Source organism: Entelurus aequoreus, linkage group LG25 (genome assembly GCF_033978785.1).
Source record: "Entelurus aequoreus isolate RoL-2023_Sb linkage group LG25, RoL_Eaeq_v1.1, whole genome shotgun sequence".
NCBI lineage: Eukaryota > Metazoa > Chordata > Actinopteri > Syngnathiformes > Syngnathidae > Entelurus > Entelurus aequoreus.
Window position 1 is genome coordinate 7,796,432 of NC_084755.1, and position 27,130 is coordinate 7,823,561.

Consider the following 27,130-nt stretch of genomic DNA (forward strand, 5'->3'; position numbering starts at 1 on the left):
AATGGGGGAAGGGAGGTAAAAACATCAGGAGGTTAGTTTGATACAAGATATTCAAATAAATAATTCAATCAATACACTCATTCTGTAGTCATGTTAAAACGATGTATTAGGTATGTACAGTCGCGATCAAAAGTTTACATACACTTGTAAAGAACATAATGTCATGGCTGTCTTGAGTTTCCAATCATTTCTACAACTCTTATTCTTTTGTGATGTAGTGATTGGAGCACATACTTGTTGGTCACAAAAAACATTCATGAAGTTTGCTTCTTTTATGAATTTATTATGGGTCTACTGAAAATGTGCTGGGTCAAAAGTATACATACAGTAATGTTAATATTTGCTTACATGTCCCTTGGCAAGTTTACCTGCAATAAGGCGCTTTTGGTAGCCATCCACAAGCTTCTGGTAGAATTTTTGACCACTCCTCTTGACAAAATTGGTGCAGTTCAGCTAAATTTGTTGGTTTTCTGACATGGACTTGTTTCTTCAGCATTGTCCAAACGTAAAGGCCATTCTAAAACCTTAATTCTAGCCTGATTTAACCATTCCTTTACCACTTTTGACGTGTGTTTGGGGTCATTGTCCTGTTGGAACACCCAACTGCGCCCAAGACCCAACCTCCGGGCTGATGATTTTAGGTCATACTTGCCAACCCTCCCGTTTTTAGCGGGAGAATCCCGGTATTCAGCGCCTCTCCCGACAACCTCCCGGCAGAGATTTTCTCCCGACAAACTCCCGGTATTCAGCCGGAGCTGGAGGCCACGCCCCCTCCAGCTCAATGCGGACCTGAGACTGAGTGGGGACAGCCTGTTCTCACGTCCGCTTTCCCACAAAATAAACAGCTTGCCTGCCCAATGACGTCATAACATCCAGGGCTTTTATAGAGTGCACAACTGCGCACACAACAAGGAGACGAAGCAGAAGAACGAGGAAATTACAGACATGGCGGCCGAAATTATATACTCATCATGAACGGAGAAGTTAAACAGGACAATACTGCCATCTAATGGATAGCCACCGGAACACTGAAATTCAAGTATATATATATTTTTTCTATGTAAATAAAATAAATAATATATATATATATATATATATATATATATATATATATATATATATATATATATATATATATATATAGCTAGAATTCACTGAAAGTCAAGTATTTCATATATATATATATATATGAAATATATATGAAATACTCGAGTTGGTGAATTCTAGCTGTAAATAACCACGCCCCCAACCCCCCCATAACCGACTAAGCCCCCCCACCCCCTACCCCCCACCTCCCGATATTGGAGGTCTCAAGGTTGGCAAGTATGTTTTAGGTTGTCCTGAAGAATTTGGAGGTAATCCTCCTTTTTCATTGTTCCATTTACTCTCTGTAAAGCACCAGTTCCATTGGCAGCAAAACAGGCCCAGAGCATAATACTACCACCACCATGCTTGACGGTAGGAGTGGTGTTCCTGGAATTAAAAGCCTCACCTTTTCTCCTCCAAACATATTGCTGGGTATTGTGGCCAAACAGCTCCATTTTTGTTTCATCTGACCACAGAACTTTCCTCCAGAATGTCTTATCTTTGTCCATGTGATGTCAGATGAAACCAAACACACGTCAAAAGTGGTAAAGGAATGGCTAGATCAGACTAGAATGAAGGTTTTAGAATGGCCTTCCCAAAGTCCTGACTTAAACGTGTGGACAATGCTGAAGAAACAACTCCATGTCAGAAAACCAACACATTTAGCTGAACTGCAGCAATTTTGTGGTCAAAATTCAACTAGAAGTTTGTGGATGGCTACCAAAAGTGCCTTATTGCAGTGAAACTTGCCAAGGGACATGTAAGCAAATATTAACATTGCTGTATGTATACTTTTGACCCAGCACATTTGCTCACATTTTCAGTAGACCCATAATAAATTCATAAAAGAATCAAACTTCATGAATGTTTTTTGTGACCAACAAGTATGTGCTCCAATCACTACATCACAAAAAAAATAAGAGTTGTAGAAATGATTGTAAACTCAAGACAGCCATGACATTATGTTCTTTACACGTGTATGTCAACTTTTGACCACATCCCTTTCTCTGAATAAACTTTGAATATTTGCAGGCAATTGATAATGTCCTGCTTTAAACATGATACGCCCTGTCAAATATTCTACTAAATCAGGACCTTTTTAACAGTTTTGACCTTTACAAATAAGCTATTTGTGCGCTCCTTGAACCCCACATTATGGATCATTCTAAGTCTGTTTAACAACAGTTTTGCTTCTGCTGCTGATTTAAGGACATTTGCATAAGGGACAAGCGGTAGAAAATGGGATGGTTGGATGCATGAGAACATTTTGTCGTAAACTGGGAGGTGTGTGTGTTAAAATCATGGTTGTTTTTACAAAATGATGACAGATGTGAACAAGAGCATGCATTGTGTGTGTTATGATGTAAAGGAGGGGTGCTTGTATTGTATAATAAGTAGAGATGTCGGCAGGCCGATATTATCGGCCGATATATGCGTTAAAATGTAATATCGGAAATTATCGGTATCGTTTTTTTTAATTATCGGTATCGTTTTTTAATTTTTTTTTTATTAAATCAACATAAAAAACACAAGATACTCTTACAATTAGTGCACCAACCCAAAAAACCTCCCCCATTTACACTCATTCACACAAAAGGGTTGTTTCTTTCTGTTATTAATATTCTGGTTCCTACATTATATATCAATACAGTCTGCAAGGGATACAGTCCGTAAGCACACATGATTGTGCGTACTGCTGGTCCACTAATAGTACTAACCTTTAACAGTTAATTTTACTCATTTTCATTCATTACTAGTTTCTATGTAACTGTTTTTATATTGTTGTACTTTCTTTTTTATTCAAGAAAATGTTTTTAATTTATTTATCTTATTTTACTAATTTTTAAAAAAAGTACCTTATCTTCACCATACCTGGTTGTCCAAATTAGGCATTATAATGTGTTAATTCCACGACTGCATATATCGGTTGATATCGGTATCGGTAATTAAAGAGTTGGACAATATCGGAATATCGGATATCGGCAAAAAGCCATTATCGGACATCCCTAATAATAAGTATGTGTCATTGAAAGGGCATTTTATGACTTTTCTCAATTTGATTACATGCTATAGTATAATTTTAATGTTATAATTTTATTGCATGATTTTTGTATCTCTTTAATGTAGGTAGCCAGGGGCTGCAGATGGAAATGAGCTACTTAGCTATAATGTGGTGCAGAACATGTATCTGTCTTTGAGCTTAATGTCTCCGTGCATTGTCCCTTCAAATAAAAACTAAACCAAACTAAGGACCACTGCTAAAATATTGCATTGTTTGCTGGATTTTTTTTAATGAAAGTTTTTGTTGGATTTTAATAACAAAAAGGCCTACGGGCTGCCAGGTAAATGGGGCCGCTGCAGGCCCCCGTATCCATTAACAGGCCTTTCGCAAAGCCTCATTTAGGAGCGCACATGCACACAAATGCATTTTTCGACATGAATAATGCCACTGGGGTGCACGTCGCTCCCCGGGGCGTGTTGGATGCTGGGGTACTGAAAAGACGCCGCACTGACAGACTCTCTCCAGGTGACTCTGTGTGTTCCTTTAATAGAGCTCCAGCCCTCTTTTTTTCATCCTCTTTTGGTAAGAAGCCCCCAAACATAAACACTTTAGCAGACAGAAACATTTCTGTGTGTACTACACTGGTGTAAATAGGCTAAATGCAAGCCAGTGTAGTACCAGAGTGACATGTAAAAAGGGTGTTTTGGGGTCTGTTTGTGGCAAAAAGGAGGTGAAGATAGAAGGAGGTGCAGGAGATATTTACTGTGGGCTCTTGGGAAATATGAGCTACAGGCCTGGTGGCTCCATGGAGCTTTTTCAAAAATGTATGAAAATGGAAAGAAAATGGGGTGAAAAATATTTGTTGTTGTTGTAATATGGTTTGTGTAGGAGGACAAACATGGCACAAATCTTCCTAATTGTTAGAAAGCCCACAGTTGAATATGTTTGTTGATGCTTCACTGGTGAGAGTATTTGGCGAGCGCCGTTTTTGTCCTACTAATTTCAGCGGCCCTTGAACTCACCGTCGCGTGGAACAGTTTGTTTACATGTACAACTTTCTCCGACGCTGCCACAGAAAGACGCTTTTTTTTTGTGCCACTCGTTCTTTTGTCTCATTTTGTCCACCAAACGTTTTATACTGTGCGTGGATGCACAAAGGTGAGCTTTGGTCATATTATTGACTTGTTTGAGTGCTAATCAGGCATATTTGGTCACCGCATGACTGCAAGCTAGTCGATGCTAACATGCTATTTAGGCTAGCTGTATGTACATATTGCATCATTATGCCTCGTTTGTAGGTATATTTGATTTCTGTGTATTTAATTTATATTTGACACATTATCTGTATGTTATATTGGCTGCATTTCTGCTAGTTGTTAGTGTGCCATGTTGTTCCAGACCACAGCAAATGTTACCCAGCTTGCAAAGATTGTAATAAATCCATTAGAAGAAGATTCTTTTACCTTGGACACACACATCTATACCGTTGGCCATTCTAAGACAGTCATTTCCAGGAGTTATCTCACCCTCTGAGAAGTTTTACTAATGTTGTAAAAATGTCTATAATAAATGTTATATTTCAACATTTCTGTCAACGAAGATTTGCGTCAGCCTGTGACACATAGTTATTTTGATAGTAGGCTATTATAGCTAATATAGACACTTACATCATGTGTTGTCTTCATTATAACACTTATATAAGACTTTTAAAGTCATTTTGATAGTAGGCTAATATAGACACTTACATCATGTGTTGTCTTCATTATAACACATATATAATACTTTTAAAGTCATTTTGATAGTAGGCTAATATAGACACTTACATCATGTGTTGCCTTCATTATAACACTTACAGTATATATTTTGCTTATGGTGAAGATTTACATCCAACTTGGAGAAGGCAAACCACCAAGTTTAATTAAATAGTGGTATTTCTGTATGAGCACATAATAAGATAAGGCCCCTTAGTTTGATAATCGCAAGTGGATTGGATGGACTTCTAGTAGGAAAGAGGCTCTAATTGGGACTTTAAATTGCAAAAGTGATAGCCCTATCCTTGAGAAGAGACTACCTGTCCAGCTCAACGCCAACATTTAAGTTATGCCTTAAAGCAGTTGTTTTCCAGACACTTACACGCGGACATCTCCTTTTATGGTCAGGAAAACATACAAAACCTTTATTTATTGAATCACAATTATTGAAATTCAACAATTTGGTGCATTTGCAAACAGCTAAAAGTAGTAGCACTTACCAGTGAGCTGCCTCTATTTTTTAAATTTTATTTATTTACTAGCAAGCTGGTCTCGCTTTGCTCAACATTTTTAATTCTAAGAGAGACAAAACTCAAATAGAATTTGAAAATCCAAGAAAATATTTCAAAGACTTGGTCTTCACTTGTTTAAATAAATTCATTATTTTTTTTACTTTGCTTCTTATAACTTTCAGAAAGACAATTTTAGAGAAAAAATACAACCTTAAAAATGATTTTAGGATTTTTAAACACATATACCTTTTTACCTTTTAAATTCCTTCCTCTTCTTTCCTGACAATTTAAATCAATGTTCAAGTAAATTTATTTTTTTATTGTAAAGAATAATAAATAAATTTTAATTTAATTCTTCATTTTAGCTTCTGTTTTTTCGACGAAGAATATTTGTGAAATATTTCTTCAAACTTATTATGATTAAAATTCAAAAAAATTATTCTGGCAAATCTAGAAGAAATAATGATTTGTCTTTGTTAGAAATATAGCTTGGTCCAATTTGTTATATATTCTAACAAAGTGCAGATTGGATTTTAACCTATTTAAAACATTTAATCAAAATTCTAAAATTAATCTTAATCAGGAAAAATTACTAATGATGTTCCATAAATTATTTTTTTAAATTTTTTTAAAAAGATTCGAATTAGCTAGTTTTTCTCTTCTTTTTTTCGGTTGAATTTTGAATTTTAAAGAGTCGAAATTGAAGATAGACTATGTTTCAAAATGTAATTGTCATTTTTTGTGTGTTTTCTCCTCTTTTAAACCGTTCAATTAAGTGTAAATATCATTCATTATTAATAATAACATAGAGTTAAAGGTAAATTGAGCAAATTGGCTATTTCTGGCAATTTATTTAAGTGTGTATCAAACTGGTAGCCCTTCGCATTAATCACTACCCAAGAAGTAGCTCTTGGTTTCCAAAAGGTTGGTGACCCCTGTTCTAAACAAAAGAGGAAAATCTAATTTAAAAAATGTGTATGCTCGTACGACACTTAAAACCTTTAGCATATCCGTATGTGGAATTCAATTATGGAATGGATTAACCAGAGAGATCAAAGAAAGTTTAAGAGACTGTTCAAACTACAAGTGTTCACAAAGTACACAGAACAAGAATACAGAACAGGGATGTGCTCTCCTGACTTAGCACACACACACACACACACACACACACACACACACACACACACACACACACACACACACACACACACACACACACACACACACACACACACACACACACACACACACACACACACACACACACACACACAAAGGAGGAAAATAAAACTAATGTTTTGGCTTCTCCAAGTTAGGGGAGACATATCTTTCACACACACACACACACACACACACACACACACACACACACACACACACACACACACACACACACACACACACACACACACACACACACACACACACACACACACACACACACACACACACACACACAAAGGAGGAAAATAAAACTAATGTTTTGGCTTCTCCAAGTTAGGGGAGACATATCTTTTTGTCGTCCTCCTCCAGGCGCTGCAGCCCTGTATAATGACATTCGCTTGTAATAAAGCAACTTTTGGTTCGGTAAAGCGTCTCCGACGTCTCTTTTGATCCGGCCGCACTGCCGTGTCGCCCTTCTGTCCGGACGAGGATGACAAGACCAGAAATACACATGTTTTCATGTTGTAAAGTCCACAAATAGCTTTATCTCCAGCTTGATGTGTAAATGATTGCTGTGGGCTGTGCACACGTCTCCCCGTTAACTAACATTTCTGTAAACCTAAACGCACTTTTTGGTGGGGGGGAGAGCACCGGAGATGACCTTTCCAGGAGTCCCATTCGAGCCTCTAAGCGCACAGCAAAGTGGGAAGCAAGAGAGGAGAAAATCAAATTGTTCAGCTGGATGCTTCATAATGTGTCGCGCTGCCACATGGTTACACTCCTCTCTTGGGCCCTCGCTCCTCTCGCTTTTCTTCAGAGAGCGTTTAAGACAGGATTTATCTTCCTTTGTCACAAACGCGCGCGCGCGCGCACCAAACGTCGCCTTATAGCATGCGTTTGCATGAAATATAAGGATTCGTTTGGTGAGGAATGGCTGCTGTCCTCATGCAAAGTGGTAGGAAGGGAGGGAGGGATGGAGCGTCACTCTGTGTGTTTACCCCCACCTCCCGCCCCCGGTCGTCCTTGTTAATCATGCATGCAGCTCCTTATAGCGAGGAGGCCGGGCAGCACGCCTACAAGCGAACGCACACTCTCGTCAGCAGAAAAAAATAACACCACACTAAGTCAGACAACATAACATCTACGCATGTGCATGCAACACTAAGCCACTCATTAGGCAGGGGAAATGGCGTTCGGCACACACCACACATCTCCTACTTCAGTGCAGGGACACTACTTCATGGTACACTTCAGTGCAGGAACACTACTTCATGGTACACTTCAGTGCAGGAACACTACTTCATGGTACACTTCAGTGCAGGAACACTACTTCATGGTACACTTCAGTGCAGGAACACTACTTCATGGTACACTTCAGTGCAGGAACAGTAAACCCTCTACTAGGGTTCTACAGCATGCCGGTACTAACAAATAAAAAAAAAAGGTACCGTATTTTACAGACAAAAAAAAGGAATTATGGGAAATCCGGGAATTTTTTTTAGAATTGTTGAAGTAGAGCACACAATTCCCGAACAGGCTGAATATTTTGAAGTTGGAACGGTTTGAATCAGATGAAAAATGTGGGAATTGTGGAACTTTGAAGAATGTGACATTGATTTCAATGGGAATTTCAGGAAAAATTGGGAATTTGGGGAAAAGCGGAATTTTTTTGGGAAAATAGTAAAAAACTTGAATGTTCTGAATGAGATGAAATGGTTGGTGTTGGAATTTTTCAAATCGGTCGAGAAATGTTGAAGTAGTAACATGTTGAATTGAGAAATGTTATTACGGAATTCCTGGAATTTTGGGAAAAACGGGAATTTTTGAAAGGAATGTTTTGATGGTGGAATGGTTGAAATGCGTTGAAAAATGCGGGAGGAGTAGTCGCCAGAAAAAAGGGTGGAAATAGGGTATTGGAAAAGCAGGGGTTCTGGAAAATCCTGGAATTTTTTTGAACTTGGAAAAATTATAGTTTGAATTTCCAGAATGCTGGAATATGTTGAAGGCGGAATAGTGTTAATCGTTTGAAGAATGTGGGAATTGCGGAAGTTTGAAAAATGGCCAATTCATTGAAAAGAAACTGGAAATTGTGATGTATCATGTTGTATGCTTGCATGTTCGAAATAAACTCAAACTCAAACTCAAAAAATGGGGAAAATGCAAAAAAAAAAAAAGGAATTATGGGAAATCCGGGATTTTTTTTTAGAATTGTTGAAGTAGAGCACACAATTCCTGAACAGGCTGAATATTTTGAAGTTGGAACGGTTTGAATCAGATGAAAAATGTGGGAGTTGTGGAACTTTGAAGAATGGGACATTGATTTCAATGGGAAATTTCAGGAAAAATTGGTAATTTCGGGAAAAGCGGGAATTTTTTGGGAAAATGGTAAAAAACTTGAATAGTCGGAATGAGTTGAAATGGTTGGTGTTGGAATCTTTGAAATCAGTCGAGAAATGTTGAAGTAGTAACATGTTGAATTGAGAAATGTTATTACGGAATTCCTGGAATTTCGGAAAAAAACTGAAATTTTTCCAGTTCAAAAAACAAATTTGTTTTTTGTCCTGATTAAGAGGAATGTTTTGACGGTGGAACGGTTAGTCGAAAAAAGGGGGGAAATAGGGTATTTGGAAAAGCAGGAATTTTGAAAAATCCTGGAATTTTTTTGAGCTTAGAAAAATTATAGTTTGAATTTCCAAAATGGTGGGATATGTTGAAGGTGGAATGGTTTGAATCGGTTTGTTGGAATTTTTCAAATCGGTCGAGAAATGTTGAAGTAGTAACATGTTGAATTGAGAAATGTTATTACGGATTTCTGGAATTTCGGGAAAACTGGGAATTTTTTTTGAAAATGGTAAAAAACGTGAATAGTCTGAATGAGTTGAAATGGTTGGTGTTGGAATTTGTTAAATCATTCGACAAATGTTGAAGTAGTAACATGTTGAATTGAGAAATGTTATTACGGAATTTCTGGAATTTCGGGAAAAGCGGGAATTTTTTTTGAAAATGGTAAAAAAACTTGAATAGTCTGAATGAGTTGAAATGGTTGGTGTTGGAATCTTTGAAATCAGTCGAGAAATGTTGAAGTAGTAACATGTTGAATTGAGTAATGTTATTACGGAATTCCTGGAATTTCGGAAAAAAATGAAATTTTTCCTGTTCAAAAAACAAATGTGTTTTTTGTCCTGATTAAGAGGAATGTTTTGACGGTGGAACGGTTAGTCGCCAGAAAAAAGGGTGGAAATAGGGTTTTTGGAAAAGCAGGAATTCTGGAAAATCCTGGAATTTTTTTGAGCTTAGAAAAATTATAGTTTGAATTTCCAAAATGGTGGAATATCTTGAAGGTGGAATGGTTTGAATCGGTTTGTTGGAATTTTTCAAATCGGTCGAGAAATGTTGAAGTAGTAACATGTTGAATTGAGAAATGTTATTACGGAATTTCGGGAAAACTGGGATTTTTTTTTTTTTAAATGGTAAAAAACTTGAATAGTCTGAATGAGTTGAACTGCTTGGTGTTGGAATTTTTTAATTAATTCGACAAATGTTGAAGTAGTAACATGTTGAATTGAGAAATGTTATTACGGAATTTCTGGAATTTCAGAAAAAGCGGGAACTTTTTTTGAAAATGGTAAAAAACTTGAATAGTCTGAATGAGTTGAAATGGTTGGTGTTGGAATTTTTGAAATAATTCGACAAATGTTGAAGTAGTAACATGTTGAATTGAGAAATGTTATTACGGAATTCCTGGAATTTCGGGAAAAAAACGGAAATTTTTCCAGTTCAAAAAACAAATTTGTTTTTTGTCCTGATTAAGAGGAATGTTTTGACGGTGGAACGGTTAGTCGAAAAAAGGGTGGAAATTGGGTATTTGGAAAAGCAGGAATTCTGGAAAATCCTGGAATTTTTTTGAGCTTAGAAAAATTATAGTTTGAATTTCAAAAACGGTGGAATATGTTGAAGGTGGAATGGTTTGAATCGGTTTGTTTGGAATTTTTTAAATCGGTCGAGAAATGTTGACATAGTAACATGTTGAATTGAGAGATGTTATTACGGAATTCCTGGAATTTCGGAAAAACCGGGAATTTTTCCAGTTAAAAAAAACAATTTCGTTTTTTGTCCTGATTAAAAGGAATGTTTTGACGGTGGAATGGTTGAAATGCGTTGAGAAATGCGGGAGGAGTAGTCGCCAGAAAAAAGGGTGGAAATAGGGTATTGGAAAAGCAGGGATTCTGGAAAATCCTGGAATTTTTATGAACTTGGAAAAATTATAGTTTGAATTTCCAGAATGCTGGAATATGTTGAAGGTGGAATAGTTTTAATCGTTTGAAGAATTTGGGAATTGTGGAAGTTTGAAAAATGGCCAATTCATTTTGAATGGGGAAAATGCAAAAAAAAAAAAAAAGGAATTATGGGAAATCCGGGATTTTTTTTTTTAGAATTGTTGAAGTAGAGCACACAATTCCCGAACAGGCTGAATATTTTGAAGTTGGAACGGTTTGAATCAGATGAAAAATGTGGGAGTTGTGGAACTTTGAAGAATGTCCCATTGATTTCAATGGGAATTTCAGGAAAAATTGGGAATTTCTGGAAAAGCGGGATTTGTTTTTGAAAATGGTAAAAAACTTGAATGTTCTGAATGAGATGAAATGGTTGGTGTTGGAATTTTTCATATCGGTCGAGAAATGTTGAAATAGTAACATGTTGAATTGAGAGATGTTATTACGGAATTCCTGGAATTTCGGGAAAACCGGGAATTTTTCCAGTTCAAAAAACAATTTCGTTTGTTGTTAAAAGGAATGTTTTGACCGTGGATCGGTTGAAGTGGGTCGAAAAAGGCGGGAGGAGTAGTTGCCAGAAAAAAGGGTGGAAATAGGGCTTTGGAAAAGCAGGAATTCTGGAAAATCTTGGAATTTTTTTTATTGGAAAAATGATAAGTTTGAATTTCCAGAATGCTGGAATGTGTTGAAGGTGGGATGGTTTGAATCGGTGGAAAAATGTGGGAATTGTGGAAGTATGAAAAATGGCCAATTCATTTTGAATGGGAAAAAATGCAAAAAAAAAAAGGAATTATAGGAAATCCTGGAATTTTTTTTGGAATTGTTGAAGTAGAGCACACAATTCCTGAACAGGCTGAATATTTTGAAGTTGGAACGGTTTGAATCAGATGAAAAATGTGGGAGTTGTGGAACTTTGAAGAATGTCCCATTGATTTCAATGGGAATTTCAGGAAAAATTGGGAATTTCTGGAAAAGCGGGATTTTTTTTTGAAAATGGTAAAAAACTTGAATGTTCTGAATGAGATGAAATGTTTGGTGTTGGAATTTTTCATATCGGTCGAGAAATGTTGAAATAGTAACATGTTGAATTGAGAGATGTTATTACGGAATTCCTGGAATTTGGGGAAAACAGGGAATATTTCCAGTTCAAAAAACAATTCTGTTTTTTGTTAAAATGAATGTTTTGATGGTGGAACAGTTGAAGTGGGTCGAAAAAGGCGGGAGGAATTGTTGCCAGAAAAAAGGGTGGAAATAGGGCTTTGGAAAAGAAGGAATTCTGGAAAATCCTGGAATATTTTTGAACTTGGAAAAAGGATATGTTTGAATTTCCAGAATGGTGGAATATGTTGACGGTAGAATGGTTTGAATTGGTTGAAGAATGTGGGAATTGTGGAAGTTTGAAAAATGGCCAATTCATTTTTAATGGGAAAAATGAAAAAAAAAAAAAAAAAAAAAAGGAATTATGGGAAATCCGGGAATTTTTTTTTTTTAGAATTGTTGAAGTAGAGCACACCATTCCTGAACAGGCTGAATATTTTGAAGTTGGAACAGTTTGAATCAGATGAACAAGGTGGAATGGTTTGAACAGGTTAAAAAATGTAGAAATGGTTCAAGTTTGAAAAATGGCCAATTCATTTTGAACGGGATAAAAATGTCCCGGAAAACCTGGAATTCTGGGAAATCTGGGAGTTTTTGGAATTTGTCAATGAACATGTGGAATGTGGAAGGTAGAGCGCGCCAAAATCTGGAGAATAATAATAATAATAAGTTGAATAAATAGATGAATTTTGGTGTAGAAAACCAATATGTTACTTTTTGTCAAGTTTATGTGGACATTTTGACATCCATGACTTTATTCTTACACAATTTGCTTGCAGTTTTTCCCCCTCATATTCATTGTTAAAATCCCAAAAATTTACGACCACAGAGTAGTGTGTCAGAATAATTGTATCTAAGTTATCACAACACTTTGTGTTGCCATGAGTTCCCGGCGAGAGGACAAAAGCTGTCTTTGATCCTACCTAGCAAAAGGCTTGTAAAAACTTTTGTAAAACAAAAAAGATTTTGTCTTGACCCGAGATCTACAAAGCAGAGAGTAAGCAGGACCTGACTCCCCTCCAGGCACCTTTTCTTTGAACTGTTTTGCAACCAAAGGCGATGGCTGTTTACGACCCCCCTCCCTTAGAAACAGCTGTCGCCATGTAATCAGGGAAAGTCCAAATAAAAGAGGAGGTCGTACAATCTTTCGTCAGAGCGTGGTGGGACTGTAAGTCCAGACGTTTCTCCTCAATTGAGCCAAATTTAATTCAGTCTCTGTTTAATTCCTTGCTTCTTGTCTTGTTTAATAGATGTCATCAGTGTTTGAACCTGACAAAGTGACTGTTTGGTTCAACTCTGCTACTGCAGTGTTGTTTTTGTTTGTGTGATCCCTGTGTGCACTATGTTTAGGAGTGCTGGTAGACATTCGTCTGGAGTGAACGGGTTACACTTGTATAGCGCTTTTCTACCTTTCAAGGTACTCAAAGCGCTTTGACACTATTTCCACATTCACCCATTCACACACTGACGGCGGGAGCTGCCCTAGCCACGACCAAGCAAGGGTGAAGTCACTTCACCCCTGCGAGGTTCGTGCCCCCGGGATGCAAACGGACCGCTCTGGACAGGACGTGCAGGTAGGAACACTTCACTGAAGTGTCTCGCTCAAGGACACGACGAGGTTGGTAGAAGGTGGCGATCGAACCAGGAACCCTCAGGTTTGCTGGCGCGGCCACTCTCCCGGCCGAGTGTCATCGTCATCAGTGTCGGAGCGGGAAGTCATGTCTGTGAACGTGGATGAGTCATCCTACACCCCAGAGATGAGACAATAGCATCTCTCTCCGACACACACACACACACACACACACACTGACACACAATCGCACGTTAAGCAGCCTCACAGAACTAAAACTGCTCTCCTAAAAATCGAGCGGAGCAAAGCTGAGTTTCCCCACTATTAGATGCTATTGAGCCATTCCAGCCTCCCAGTAGCGTCACACACCCTCCAACAAATACGCCATTTACTGGATTTAATCAAGTGGAAGCGAGAAGGGAAGAAAAAAAAACAGAGGGACTTTAATATCCACTCAAAAAGGCTTTCGGCTCCTGTACCCACAAAGGAAATTTGCCGGAATCAAGATGATGTTTTCTGAAGGTCGGCACCGACCTTATGATCCACGACCTTCATCACTAAACCCACATTTTCATTCTGGATGCAAGCAATCAAAACCTAATTAAGTTTCGACATAAAACAACCTGACCTGATCAAAAATATACTGTCTAACATTATAAAAAAATTCAGCAAAAATTTAAACAATTTCACAAAATAGATCGACATCAAAGATTGTGTTGTATTCTGGCGAAAAAAAGCCTTTTTCAACAGTGACATGTAAACTTGATCAGATCCGGATCAAACGAGACTGAAACCTAAAGAAACAGCCGTATAAAATATGCTAACCATGTTAATGTTGCCTTCCACATTCCACATGTTCAGCCTTGACACATTCCAAAACACATCCAAGGTTTCCCAGAATTCCTGGTTTTCCGGGACATTTTTATCCCCATTCAAAATGAATTGGCCATTTTTCAAACTTGAACCATTTCCACATTTTTCAACCTATTCAAACCATTCTACCTTCAACATATTCCACCATTCTGGAAATTCACACTATCATTTTTACAAGTTCAAAAAAAATTCCAGGATTTTCCGGGACATTTTTATCCCATTCAAAATGAATTGGCCATTTTTCAAACTTGAACAATTTCCACATTTTTCAACCTATTAACCATTCTACCTTCAACATATTCCACCATTCTGGAAATTCACACTATCATTTTTACAAAATCAAAAAAAATTCCAGGATTTTCCAGAATTCCTGGTTTTCCGGGACATTTTTTCCATTCAAAATGAATTGGCCATTTTTCAAACTTGAACCATTTCCACATTTTTCAACCTATTCAAACCATTCTACCTTCAACATATTCCACCATTCTGGAAATTCACACTATCATTTTTACAACTTCAAAAAAAATTCCAGGATTTTCCGGGACATTTTTATCCCATTCAAAATGAATTGGCCATTTTTCAAACTTGAACCATTTCCACATTTTTCAACCTATTAACCATTCTACCTTCAACATATTCCACCATTCTGGAAATTCACACTATCATTTTTACAAAATCAAAAAAAATTCCAGGATTTTCCAGAATTGCTGGTTTTCCGGGACATTTTTTCCCATTCAAAATGAATTGGCCATTTTTCAAACTTGAACCATTTCCACATTTTTCAACCTATTAACCATTCTACCTTCAACATATTCCACCATTCTGGAAATTCACACTATCATTTTTACAAGTTAAAAAAAAATTCCAGGATTTTCCAGAATTCCTGGTTCTCCGGGACATTTTTATCCCATTCAAAATGAATTGGCCCTTTTTCAAACTTGAACCATTTCCACATTTTTCAACCTATTCAAACCATTCTACCTTCAACATATTCCACCATTCTGGAAATTCACACTATCATTTTTACAAGTTCAAAAAAAATTCCGGGATTTTCCAGAATTCCTGGTTTTCCGGGACATTTTTTCTCATTCAAAATTAATTGGCCATTTTTCAACCTATTCAAACCATTCTACCTTCAACATATTCCACCATTCTGGAAATTCAAACTATCATTTTTACAAGTTCAAAAAAAATTCCAGGATTTTCCAGAATTCCTGGTTTTCCGGGACATTTTTATCCCATTCAAAATGAATTGGCCATTTTTCAAACTTGAACCATTTCCACATTTTTCAACCTATTAACCATTCTACCTTCAACATATTCCACCATTCTGGAAATTCACACTATCATTTTTACAAAATCAAAAAAAATTCCAGGATTTTCCAGAATTCCTGGTTTTCCGGGACATTTCTTCTCATTCAAAATTAATTGGCCATTTTTCAAACTTGAACCATTTCCACATTTTTCAACCTATTAACCGTTCTACCTTCAACATATTCCACCTTTCTGGAAGTTCTCACTATCATTTTTACAAGTTCAAAAAAAATTCCAGGATTTCCCAGAATTCCTGGTTTTCCGGGACATTTTTTCCCATTCAAAATGAATTGGCCATTTTTCAAACTTGAACCATTTCCACATTTTTCAACCTATTAACCATTCTACCTTCAACATATTCCACCATTCTGGTAAATTCACACTATAATTTTTACAAGTTAAAAAAAAATTCCAGGATTTTCCGGGACATTTTTTCCCATTCAAAATGAATTGGCCATTTTTCAAACTTGAACCATTTCCACATTTTTCAACCTATTCAAGCCATTCTACCTTCAACATATTCCACCATTCTGGAAATTCACACTATCATTTTTACAAGTTCAAAAAGAATTCCAGGATTTTCCATAATTCCTGGTTTTCCAGGACATTTTTATCCCATTCAAAATGAATTGGCCATTTTTCAAACTTGAACCATTTCCACATTTTTCAACCTATTCAAACCATTCTACCTTCAACATATTCCACCATTCTGGAAATTCACACTATCATTTTTACAAGTTCAAAAAAAATTCCAGGATTTTCCAGAATTCCTGGTTTTCCGGGACATTTTTTCCCATTCAAAATGAATTGGCCATTTTTCAAACTTGAACCATTTCCACATTTTTCAACCTATTCAAACCATTCTACCTTCAACATATTCCACCATTCTGGAAATTCAAACTATCATTTTTACAAGTTCAAAAAAAATTCCAGGATTTTCCAGAATTCCTGGTTTTCTGGGACATTTTTTCCCTTTCAAAATGAATTGGCCATTTTTCAAACTTGAACCATTTCCACATTTTTCAACCTATTAACCATTCTACCTTCAACATATTCCACCATTCTGGAAATTCAAACTATCATTTTTACAAGTTCAAAAAAAATTCCAGGATTTTCCAGAATTCCTGGTTTTCCCGGACATTTTTTCCCCATTCAAAATGAATTGGCCATTTTTCAAACTTGAACCATTTCCACATTTTTCAACCTATTCAAACCATTCTACCTTCAACATATTCCACCATTCTGGAAATTCACACTATCATTTTTACAAGTAAAAAAAAATTCCAGGATTTTCCAGAATTCCTGGTTTTCCGGGACATTTTTTCCCATTCAAAATGAATTGGCCATTTTTCAAACTTGAACCATTTCCACATTTTTCAACCTATTCAAGCCATTCTACCTTCAACATATTCCACCATTCTGGAAATTCAAACTATCATTTTTACAAGTTAAAAAAAAATTCCAGGATTTCCCAGAATTCCTGGTTTTCCGGGACATTTTTTCCCATTCAAAATGAATTGGCCATTTTTCAAACTTGAACCATTTCCACATTTTTCAACCTATTCAAGCCATTCTACCTTCAACATATTCCACCATTCTGGAAATTCACACTATCATTTTTACAAGTTCAAAAAAAATTCCAGGATTTTCCATAATTCCTGGTTTTCCAGGACATTTTTATCCCATTCAAAATGAATTGGCCATTTTTCAAACTTGAACCATTTCCACATTTTTCAACCTATTCAAACCATTCTACCTTCAACATATTCCACCATTCTGGAAATTCACACTATCATTTTTACAAGTTCAAAAAAAATTCCAGGATTTTCCAGAATTCCTGGTTTTCTGGGACATTTTTTCCCATTCAAAATGAATTGGCCATTTTTCAAACTTGAACCATTTCCACATTTTTCAACCTATTCAAACCATTCTACCTTCAAAATATTCCACCATTCTGGAAATTCAAACTATCATTTTTACAAGTTCAAAAAAAATTCCAGGATTTTCCAGAATTCCTGCTTTTCTAAAGCTCTATTTCCACCCTTTTTTCTGGCGACTACTCCTTCCACATTTTCAATGTATTTCAACCGTTCTACCGTCAAAACATTCCTCTTAATTAGGACAAAAAACAAAGTTGTTTTTTTGAACTGGAAAAATTCCCGGTTTTCCCGAAATTTCAGGAATTCCGTAATACAATTTCTCAATTCAACATGTTACTACATCAACATTTCTCGACCGATTTGAAAATGTTCAACATCAACCATTCAAGTTTTTTTTTTTTACCATTTTCAAAAAAATTCCCGCTTTTCCTAAAATTCACAACTTTTCTGAAATTCCCATTGAAATCAATTGGACATTCTTCAAAGTTCCACAATTTTAAAATTTTCATCTGATTCAAACCGTTCCAACTTCAATATTCAGCCTGTTCAGGAATTGTGTGCTCTACTTCAACAATTCTTAAAAAAAATTCCCGGAATTCCCGTAATTCCTTTTTTTGTTTGTTTGCATTTTCCCTATTCAGAATGAATTGGCCATTTTTCAAACTTTCACCATTTCCACATTTTTTAACCTATTCAAACCATTCTACCTTCAACATATTCCACCATTCTGGAAATTCAAACTATCATTTTTCCAAGTTCAAAACAAATTCCAGGATTTTCCAGAATTCCTGGTTTTCCAATTTCCACCCTTTTTTAACCTATTCAAACCATTCCACCTTGTTCATCTGATTCAAACCGTTGTAACTTCGAAATATTCAGCCTGTTCAGGAATGGTGTGCTCTACTTAAACAATTCTAAAAAAAAATTCCCGGATTTTCCAAAATTCCTTTTTTTTTGTTGCATTTCCCCCATTCAAAATGAATTGGCCATTTGTCAAACTTCCACAATTCCCACATTTTTCAACCCATTCAAACCATTCTGGAAATTCAAACTTATCATTTATTCCAAGTTCAAAAAAATTCCAGCATTTTCCAGAATTCCTGCTTTTCCAAAGCCCTATTTCTACCCTTGTTTTTGGCGACTACTCCTCCCACATTGTTCGACCCACTTCAACTGTTCCACCGTCAAAACATTCCTCTTATCAACAGTGATATGTAATCTTGATCGGATCCGGATCAAATGAGATTGAAACCTGATGAAACAGCCGTATAAAACATGCTAACCATGTTAATGTGGAGTTTGTCTTGCTGAAATAAGCAGGGGCGTCCATGGTAACGTTGCTTGGATGGCAACATATGTTGCTCCAAAACCTGTATGTACCTTTCAGCATTAATGGTGCCTTCACAGATGTGTAAGTTACCCATGTCTTGGCCACTAATACACCCCCATACCATCACACATGCTGGCTTTTACACTTTGCGCCTAGAACTTTCCGGATGGTTCTTTTCCTCTTTTGGTCCGGAGGACACGACGTCCACAGTTTCCAAAAACAATTTGAAATGTGGACTCGTCAGACGACAGAAAACTTTTCCACTTTGTATCAGTCCATTTTGGATGAACTCAGGCACAGTGAACTGGGTGTTGTTGATTCGCTTTGCATAGTTGAGTTTCAACTTGCACTTACAGATGTAGCGACCAACTGTAGTTACTGACAGTGATTTTCTGAAGTGTTCCTGCGCCCATGTGGTGATATCCTTTACACACTGATGTCGGTTTTTGATGGGATCGAAGGTCACAGACCTTCAATGTTGGTTTTCAGCCTTGCCGCTTATGTGCAGGATTTCTCCAGATTCTCTGAACCTTTTGATGATATTACGGAGCGTAGATGGTGAAATCCCTAAATTCCTTGCAATAGCTGGTTGAGAAATGTTGTTCTTAAACAGTTTTCTCACACATTTGTTGACAAAGTGGTGACCCTCGCCCCGTCCTTGTTTGTGAATGACTGAGCATTTCATGGAAGCTGCTTTTATACCCAATCATGGCACCCACCTGTTCCCAATTAGCCTGTTCACCTGTGGGATGTTCCAAATAAGTGTTTTGACGAGCATTCCTCAACTTCCTCAGTCTTTTGTGCCACTTGTGCCAGCTTTTTAAAAACATGTCGCAGGCATCAAATTCCAAATGAGCTAATATTTGCAAAAAATAACATTTTCCAGTGTGAACATTAAATATTGTGTCTTTGCAGTCTATTCAATTGAATATACGTTGAAAAGGATTTGCAAATCATTGTATTCTGTTTTTATGTACTTCACTGGTTTTCGGTTTTGTATGATCAAATCTTACATTTTATGAAATTAAGGCCATAATATGAGGAGCAAAATATCGGCTTGTATCGGATTAAAAGGCATGAAAAGTCTGTAAAAGTAAAAACAATTCGCAACAATTAGTTCCCAATTAGCCTGTTCACCTGTGGGATGTTCCAAATAAGTGTTTTGATGAGCATTCCTCAACTTCCTCAGTCTTTTTTGCCACTTGTGCCAGCTTTTTTGAAACAGGTCGCAAGCATCAAACTCCAAATGAGCTAATATTTGCAAAAAACATGGTCCAAAATAAATTAGAGATGTCCAATAATGGCTTTTTTGCCGATATCCGATATTCCGATATCGTCTAGCTCTTAATTACCGATTCCGATATCAACCGATACCGATATATACAGTCGTGGAATTCACACATTATTATGCCAAATTTTGTTGTGATGCCCCGCTGGATGCATTAAACAATGTAACAAGGTTTTCCAAAATAACTCAACTCAAGTTATGGAAAAAAAAAATGCCAACATGGCACTGCCATATTTATTATTGAAGTCACAAAGTGCATTATTTTTTTTAACATGCCTCAAAACAGCAGCTTGGAATTTGGGACATGCTCTCCCTGAGAGAGCAGGAGGAGGTTGAGGTGGGCGGGGTTGAGATTTAGCGGGGGGGTGTATATTGTAGCGTCCCGGAAGAGTTAGTGCTGCAAGGGGTTCTGGGTATTTGTTCTGTTGTGTTACGGTGCGGATGTTCTCCCGAAATGTGTTTTTCATTCTTGTTTGGTGTGGGTTCACAGTGTGGTGCATATTTGTAACAGTGTTAAAGTTGTTTATACGGTCACCCCTCAGTGTGACCTGTATGGCTGTTGACCAAGTATGTTTGCATTCACTTGTGTGTGTGTGTGAAAAGCCGTAGATATTATGTGATTGGGCCGGCACGCAAAGGCAGTGCCTTTAAGGCAGGGGTGTCCAAAGTGCCGCCCGGGGGCCATTTGCGGCCCGCAGCTAATTGTTTACCGGCCCCCCACACATTCTGCAAAAATTGCAAAATTGATAATATTGCAAAAATTTTAAAAAAACATTTAAAAAAAGTGGAATGAGGTGAAATCTAACTTCCGGTTCCGGTTCACCGTGCGTGACTGCTCGCCGTCTGTTCGCTGTTGCGAAAAAGCTAAGTAGCGCTCTATCTGTGTGCTTTTAATTGTTCTACAGCTTTCTTTATCACTTCTCAAACATTTTTAGTGGTACTATTTAACTTGCAAATCACCCGATCTCTGTCCCACCACCCTTTCCTCAGCTAGCCAGCTGCTAAGCTAGCGCGGAGAAAGGCAGCGCCGGTCAGTAAGAAGCTACTCCTACAGACCGCGACCACTTCCCTGAGGACAGCAGGAACTTCACTCGGTGACAGAAAACACTGTGAGTAATGGCTTCCTGCGCGTCTTGCACCATACTCACGGAGAGGTTGGCTCTGCTAGAGGGCCGTGTCCGCCAGTTAGAGCAGAGTAATGTCGTAACTTTAGATGTTGCGGACACATCTGCTAGCGTTAGCTGTAGCGAGCTAACTAGCCCAGCTTGTAGCAGTCCTAAGCGGCCTACAAGCTACGGTGTACCGGTTGAGACGCATAATAGATTTAGCTCTTTAGCTAGTCCTACACCCCAGTCTACCGGGCACCACACCTTAGTTATAGGGGACTCCATCACCCGAAACATAAAGCTTAGCAAACCAGCCACAATAAAGTGTATCCCCGGGGCCAGAGCACCTGACATTGAAGCTAATCTTAGGGAGCTAACTCGCAACAGGCCTAGTAAACACGTACGACAGGCTAATCGCACCACTAATTATGCGAATATAGTTGTACACGTTGGCTCCAATGACACTAGAATGAGACAGTCAGAGATTACAAAGAGAAACATAGCCAGGACTTGTGATCTCGCCAGAAAGATGTCCAGGCATCGAGTAATTGTCTCTGGCCCCCTGCCTGCGAGAGGCAATGATGAGAGATATAGCAGATTAGTCTCGCTTAACAAGTGGTTGGCTAGCTACTGTAGGACGCAGGGACTAACGTTTATTGATAACTGGCCCTCTTTCTGGGGCAAACCAGGCTTGCTGATGAGAGACGGCCTTCACCCTAACCAGGAAGGCGCCATCATCCTGTCTAGAAACATAGACTACTATTTAAGTCTCACTTGACTGACTACACTAGAGCAAGCCCGGTCACAGGCAATTACAATGTCTGTTAGTCCGGGTGAGGAGTCAGTTAAGCTAGAACTAGCCAGCGCCAGGCTGGATAATCCATGTACGCATAGCAATTCTCTTAGAATAATACACAATTCACATAATGTTTTTTCTGTTGTGTCTGTGCCAGAGGTGGACATGCATTCTACTGAGGTGGCAAATTATGATATGTCCAGTCTATTGCAGCACCAAGCAAACAATCGGAAAATTCCCGTCATATCAATTCCTAGATATGGTCGAAACTATTTAAAGTGCACTACGCATAATAAACGCAACATTGTTAATATTGCCACTACGGATAATCTTAACAAAAACTCGTCAAAACAGCCCAATACCTATAATATGGGCTTTTTAAACATAAGATCATTGTCTCCCAAGGCGTTATTGGTTAATGAGGTCATTAGAGACAACAATCTTAACGTCATTGGTCTTAGCGAAACCTGGCTCAAACCGGACGAATTTTTTGCGCTCAATGAGGCATCTCCTCCTAACTATACGAATGCGCATGTTGCCCGCCCTCTTAAAAGGGGAGGGGGTGTCGCACTAATATACAATGAAAATTTCAACCTTACCCCTAACCTAAATAATAAATATAAATCGTTTGAGGTGCTTACTATGAGGTCCGTCACACCGCTACCTCTCGACCTGGCTGTTATCTACCGCCCCCCTGGGCCCTATTCGGACTTTATCAGTGAATTCTCAGAGTTCGTTGCTGATCTAGTGACGCACGCCGACAATATAATCATAATGGGGGACTTTAATATCCATATGAATACCCCATCGGACCCTCAGTGCGTGGCGCTCCAAACCATAATTGATAGCTGTGGTCTTACACAAATAATACATGAACCCACGCATCGCAACGGTAATACAATAGATCTAGTGCTTGTCAGGGGTGTCACCACCTCCAAAGTTATGATACTTCCATATACTAAAGTAATGTCCGATCATTACCTTATAAAATTTGAAGTTTTGACTCTTTGTCAACAAGCTAATAATAATAATAACTGCTATAGCGGCCGCAACATTAATGCTGCCACAACGATGACTCTTGCTGACCTACTGCCTTCGGTAATAGCACCATTCCCAAATTATGTCGGCTCTATTGATAAACTCACTAACAACTTTGACGATGCCTTGCGCGAAATTATTGATAGTATAGCACCGCTAAAGCAAAAAAGGGCCCCTAAAAGGCGCACCCCATGGTTTACAGAAGAAATTAGAGCTCATAAATTATCATGTAGAAAACTGGAACGCAAATGGCGCGCGACTAAACTTGAGGTTTTCCATCAAGCATGGAGTGATAGTTTAATAACTTATAAACGCATGCTTACCTTAGCTAAAGCTAAATACTACTCAAATCTCATCCGCCTCAACAAAAACGATCCTAAATTTCTGTTTAGTACAGTAGCATCGCTAACCCAACAAGGGACTCCTCCCAGTAGCTCCACCCACTCGGCAGATGATTTTATGAATTTCTTTAATAAGAAAATTGAACTCATTAGAAAGGAGATTAAAGACAACGCATCCCAGCTACAACTGGGTTCTATTAACACAAATACGACTGTATATACGACGGACACTGCCCTCCAAAATAGTCTCTCTATTTTTGATGAAATAACATTAGAGGAATTATTACAGCGTGTAAGTGGGATAAAACAAACAACATGTTTACTTGACCCACTTCCTGGGAAACTTATCAAGGAACTGTTTGTATTATTAGGTCCATCAGTGTTAAATATTATAAACTTATCACTTTCCTCCGGCACTGTTCCCCTAGCATTCAAAAAAGCGGTTATTCATCCTCTGCTCAAAAGACCTAACCTCGATCCTGACCTCATGGTAAACTACCGACCGGTCTCCCACCTTCCGTTTATTTCCAAAATTCTCGAAAAAACTGTTGCACAGCAGCTAAATGAACACTTAGTGACTAACAATCTCTGTGAACCTTTTCAATCCGGTTTCAGGGCAAATCACTCTACGGAGACAGCCCTCGCAAAAATGACTAATGATCTATTGCTAACGATGGATTCTGATGCGTCATCTATGTTGCTGCTTCTTGATCTTAGCGCCGCTTTCGATACCGTCGATCATAATATTTTATTAGAGCGTATCAAAACACGTATTGGTATGTCAGACTTAGCCTTGTCTTGGTTTAACTCTTATCTTACTGACAGGATGCAGTGCGTCTCCCATAACAATGTGACCTCGGACTATGTCAAGGTAACGTGCGGAGTTCCCCAGGGTTCGGTTCTTGGCCCTGCACTCTTTAGTATTTACATGCTGCCGCTGGGTGACATCATACGCAAGTACGGTGTTAGCTTTCACTGTTATGCTGATGACACTCAACTCTACATGCCCCTAAAGCTGACCAACACGCCGGACTGTAGTCAGCTGGAGGCGTGTCTTAATGAAATTAAACAATGGATGTCCGCTAACTTTTTGCAACTCAACGCTAAGAAAACGGAAATGCTGATTATCGGTCCTGCTAGACACCAACATCTATTTAATAATACCACCTTAACATTTGACAACCAAACAATTAAACAAGGAGACTCGGTAAAGAATCTGGGTATTATCTTCGACCCAACTCTCTCGTTTGAGTCACACATTAAGAGTGTTACTAAAACGGCCTTCTTTCATCTCCGTAATATCGCTAAAATTCGTTCCATCTTGTCCACTAGCGACGCTGAGATCATTATTCATGCGTTCGTTACGTCTCGTCTCGATTACTGTAACGTATTATTTTCGGGCCTCCCTATGTCTAGCATTAAAAGATTACAGATGGTACAAAATGCGGCTGCAAGGCTTTTGACAAAAACAAGAAAGTTTGATCATATTACGCCTATACTGGCTCACTTGCACTGGCTTCCTGTGCACTTAAGATGCGACTTTAAGGTTTTACTACTTACGTATAAAATATTACACGGTTTAGCTCCAGCCTATCTCGCCGATTGTATTGTACCATATGTCCCGACAAGAAATCTGCGTTCAAAGAACTCCGGCTTATTAGTGATTCCCAGAGCCAAAAAAAAGTCTGCGGGCTATAGAGCGTTTTCTATTCGGGCTCCAGTACTCTGGAATGCCCTCCCGGTAACAGTTAGAGATGCTACCTCAGTAGAAGCATTTAAGTCCCATCTTAAAACTCATTTGTATAATCTAGCCTTTAAATAGACCCCCCCTTTTTTAGACCAGTTGATCTGCCGTTTCTTTTCTTCTCTCCTCTTCTCCCCTGTCCCTTGCGAGGGGGAGTCGCATAGGTCCGGTGGCCATGGATGAAGTGCTGGCTGTCCAGAGCCGGGACCCCGGGTGGACCACTAGCCTGTGCATCGGTTGGGGACATCTCTGCGCTGCTGACCCGTCTCCGCTCGGGATGGTTTCCTGTTGGCCCCGCTGTGGACTGGACTCCCGCTGATGTGTTGGATCCACTGTGGACTGGACTTTCACAATGTTATGTCAGACCCACTCGACATCCGTTGCTTTCGGTCTCCCCTAGAGGGGGGGGGGTTACCCACATATGCGGTCCTCTCCAAGGTTTCTCATAGTCATTCACCGACGTCCCACTGGGGTGAGTTTTTCCTTGCCCGTATGTGGGCTCTGTACCGAGGATGTCGTTGTGGCTTGTACAGCCCTTTGAGACACTTGTGATTTAGGGCTATATAAATAAACATTGATTGAAGAAAAAGTTGCAATGTTGACACAAAGCTGCCATGCAGGCTGTTTTTTCTGTTTATTTTTGATTATTTATTTTTCTTTTTTTTGCCATTGCTAAAAAAAAAAAACTGTTATAATGAATTATTACTTAAAAAATATCACTTTAAAATTTTTTATGTGGAAAAAATATTGCATATATTGTGTGGTTGCCATATAAAAACATCAAAGTTTTATTTGACAAAAGAGCATAACACAAACAAAATAATAGTTCAAACGTAAAATCGACAGATATATCTAAAGTTGATCTCGTAATTTAAGTGTTAAAAGTAAAAAAAAAATAAAAAAATGTATCACTTTATGAGTGGGGGACCTTATTTTGTTTTGAAGGAGGAATAGCAAACTTCCTGTAGATTTTTGAAGGATGTCAATCTATGAAATGTAGGTCTAGGCGAGACCTACATAGAGGTATTTGTTTCATGTCTCTAAGACGTTCCTACCGGAAGTTACAAGCAGTTTTGTCTGAGTTTTCCTCTGAGGAGCAGTTTTTTCTCTGTTTTTTGCAAAAATTATGTAGAGCACAATTTTGAGTTTTGGGGTTCGGTTTTTTTTTTAGATCGCAATCGCAATTTCCACCAGTCCCGATGTGTGTGAGAAGTTTGGTGGGGTTTGAAGTATTTTAAGGCAGTCAAATTAGAGGTCAAAGACGTAAAAAGCAGTGTTTTTAGTACATTTTTGTCTGAAATGGGAAATTGCCAACTTCCTGTTGGTTTTTGCCCAAGGATGTGAAATTATGAATTGTAGGCCTAAGTGAGACCTACATAAAGGTTTTTGTTTCATGTCTCTACGACCTTCCTAGTGGGAGTTACAGGCAGTTTGTTGTTGTTTTTTCCTAGAGGGCGCTAGAGCGCAATTTTGATTTTTGGGGTTAGGTTTTTTGTACTAAAGTGGGCTGTCACAGTTTTTCTATGTGTGTGTAAAATTGGGTGAGTTTTGAAGCATGTTAAGGGGGGCAAAGTAGTGCGCAAAGCTGCGGAAGAAAGAATAATAATAATAATAATAATAATAATAATAAACATTAAAAATTCAATAGGTTCCTTTGTAACCTGTACAAAGGACTCCCTGTGGGAGTCCTTTATACAGGGTACATGCGGACCCTAATAATAATAATAATAATAATAATAATAATAATAATAATAATAATAATAAACATTACAAATTCAATAGGTTCCTTTGTAACCAGTACAAAGGACTCCCTGTGGGAGTCCTTTATACAGGGTACATGCGGACCCTAATAATAATAATAATAATAATAATAATAATAATAAACATTACAAATTCAATAGGTTCCTTTGTAACCTGCACAAAGGACTCCCTGTGGGAGTCCTTTATACAGGGTACATGCGGA

The 27,130-nt window shown here is 38.1% G+C and overlaps 1 protein-coding gene across 1 annotated transcript in view; it reads right to left on the bottom strand.

Moving 5' to 3' along the window:
* Positions 1 to 27,130, bottom strand: part of LOC133642960 (retinoic acid-induced protein 1) — a 183,006-nt gene that overhangs the window by 6,763 nt on the left and 149,113 nt on the right. The gene's annotated exons all lie outside the window — the stretch shown is intronic.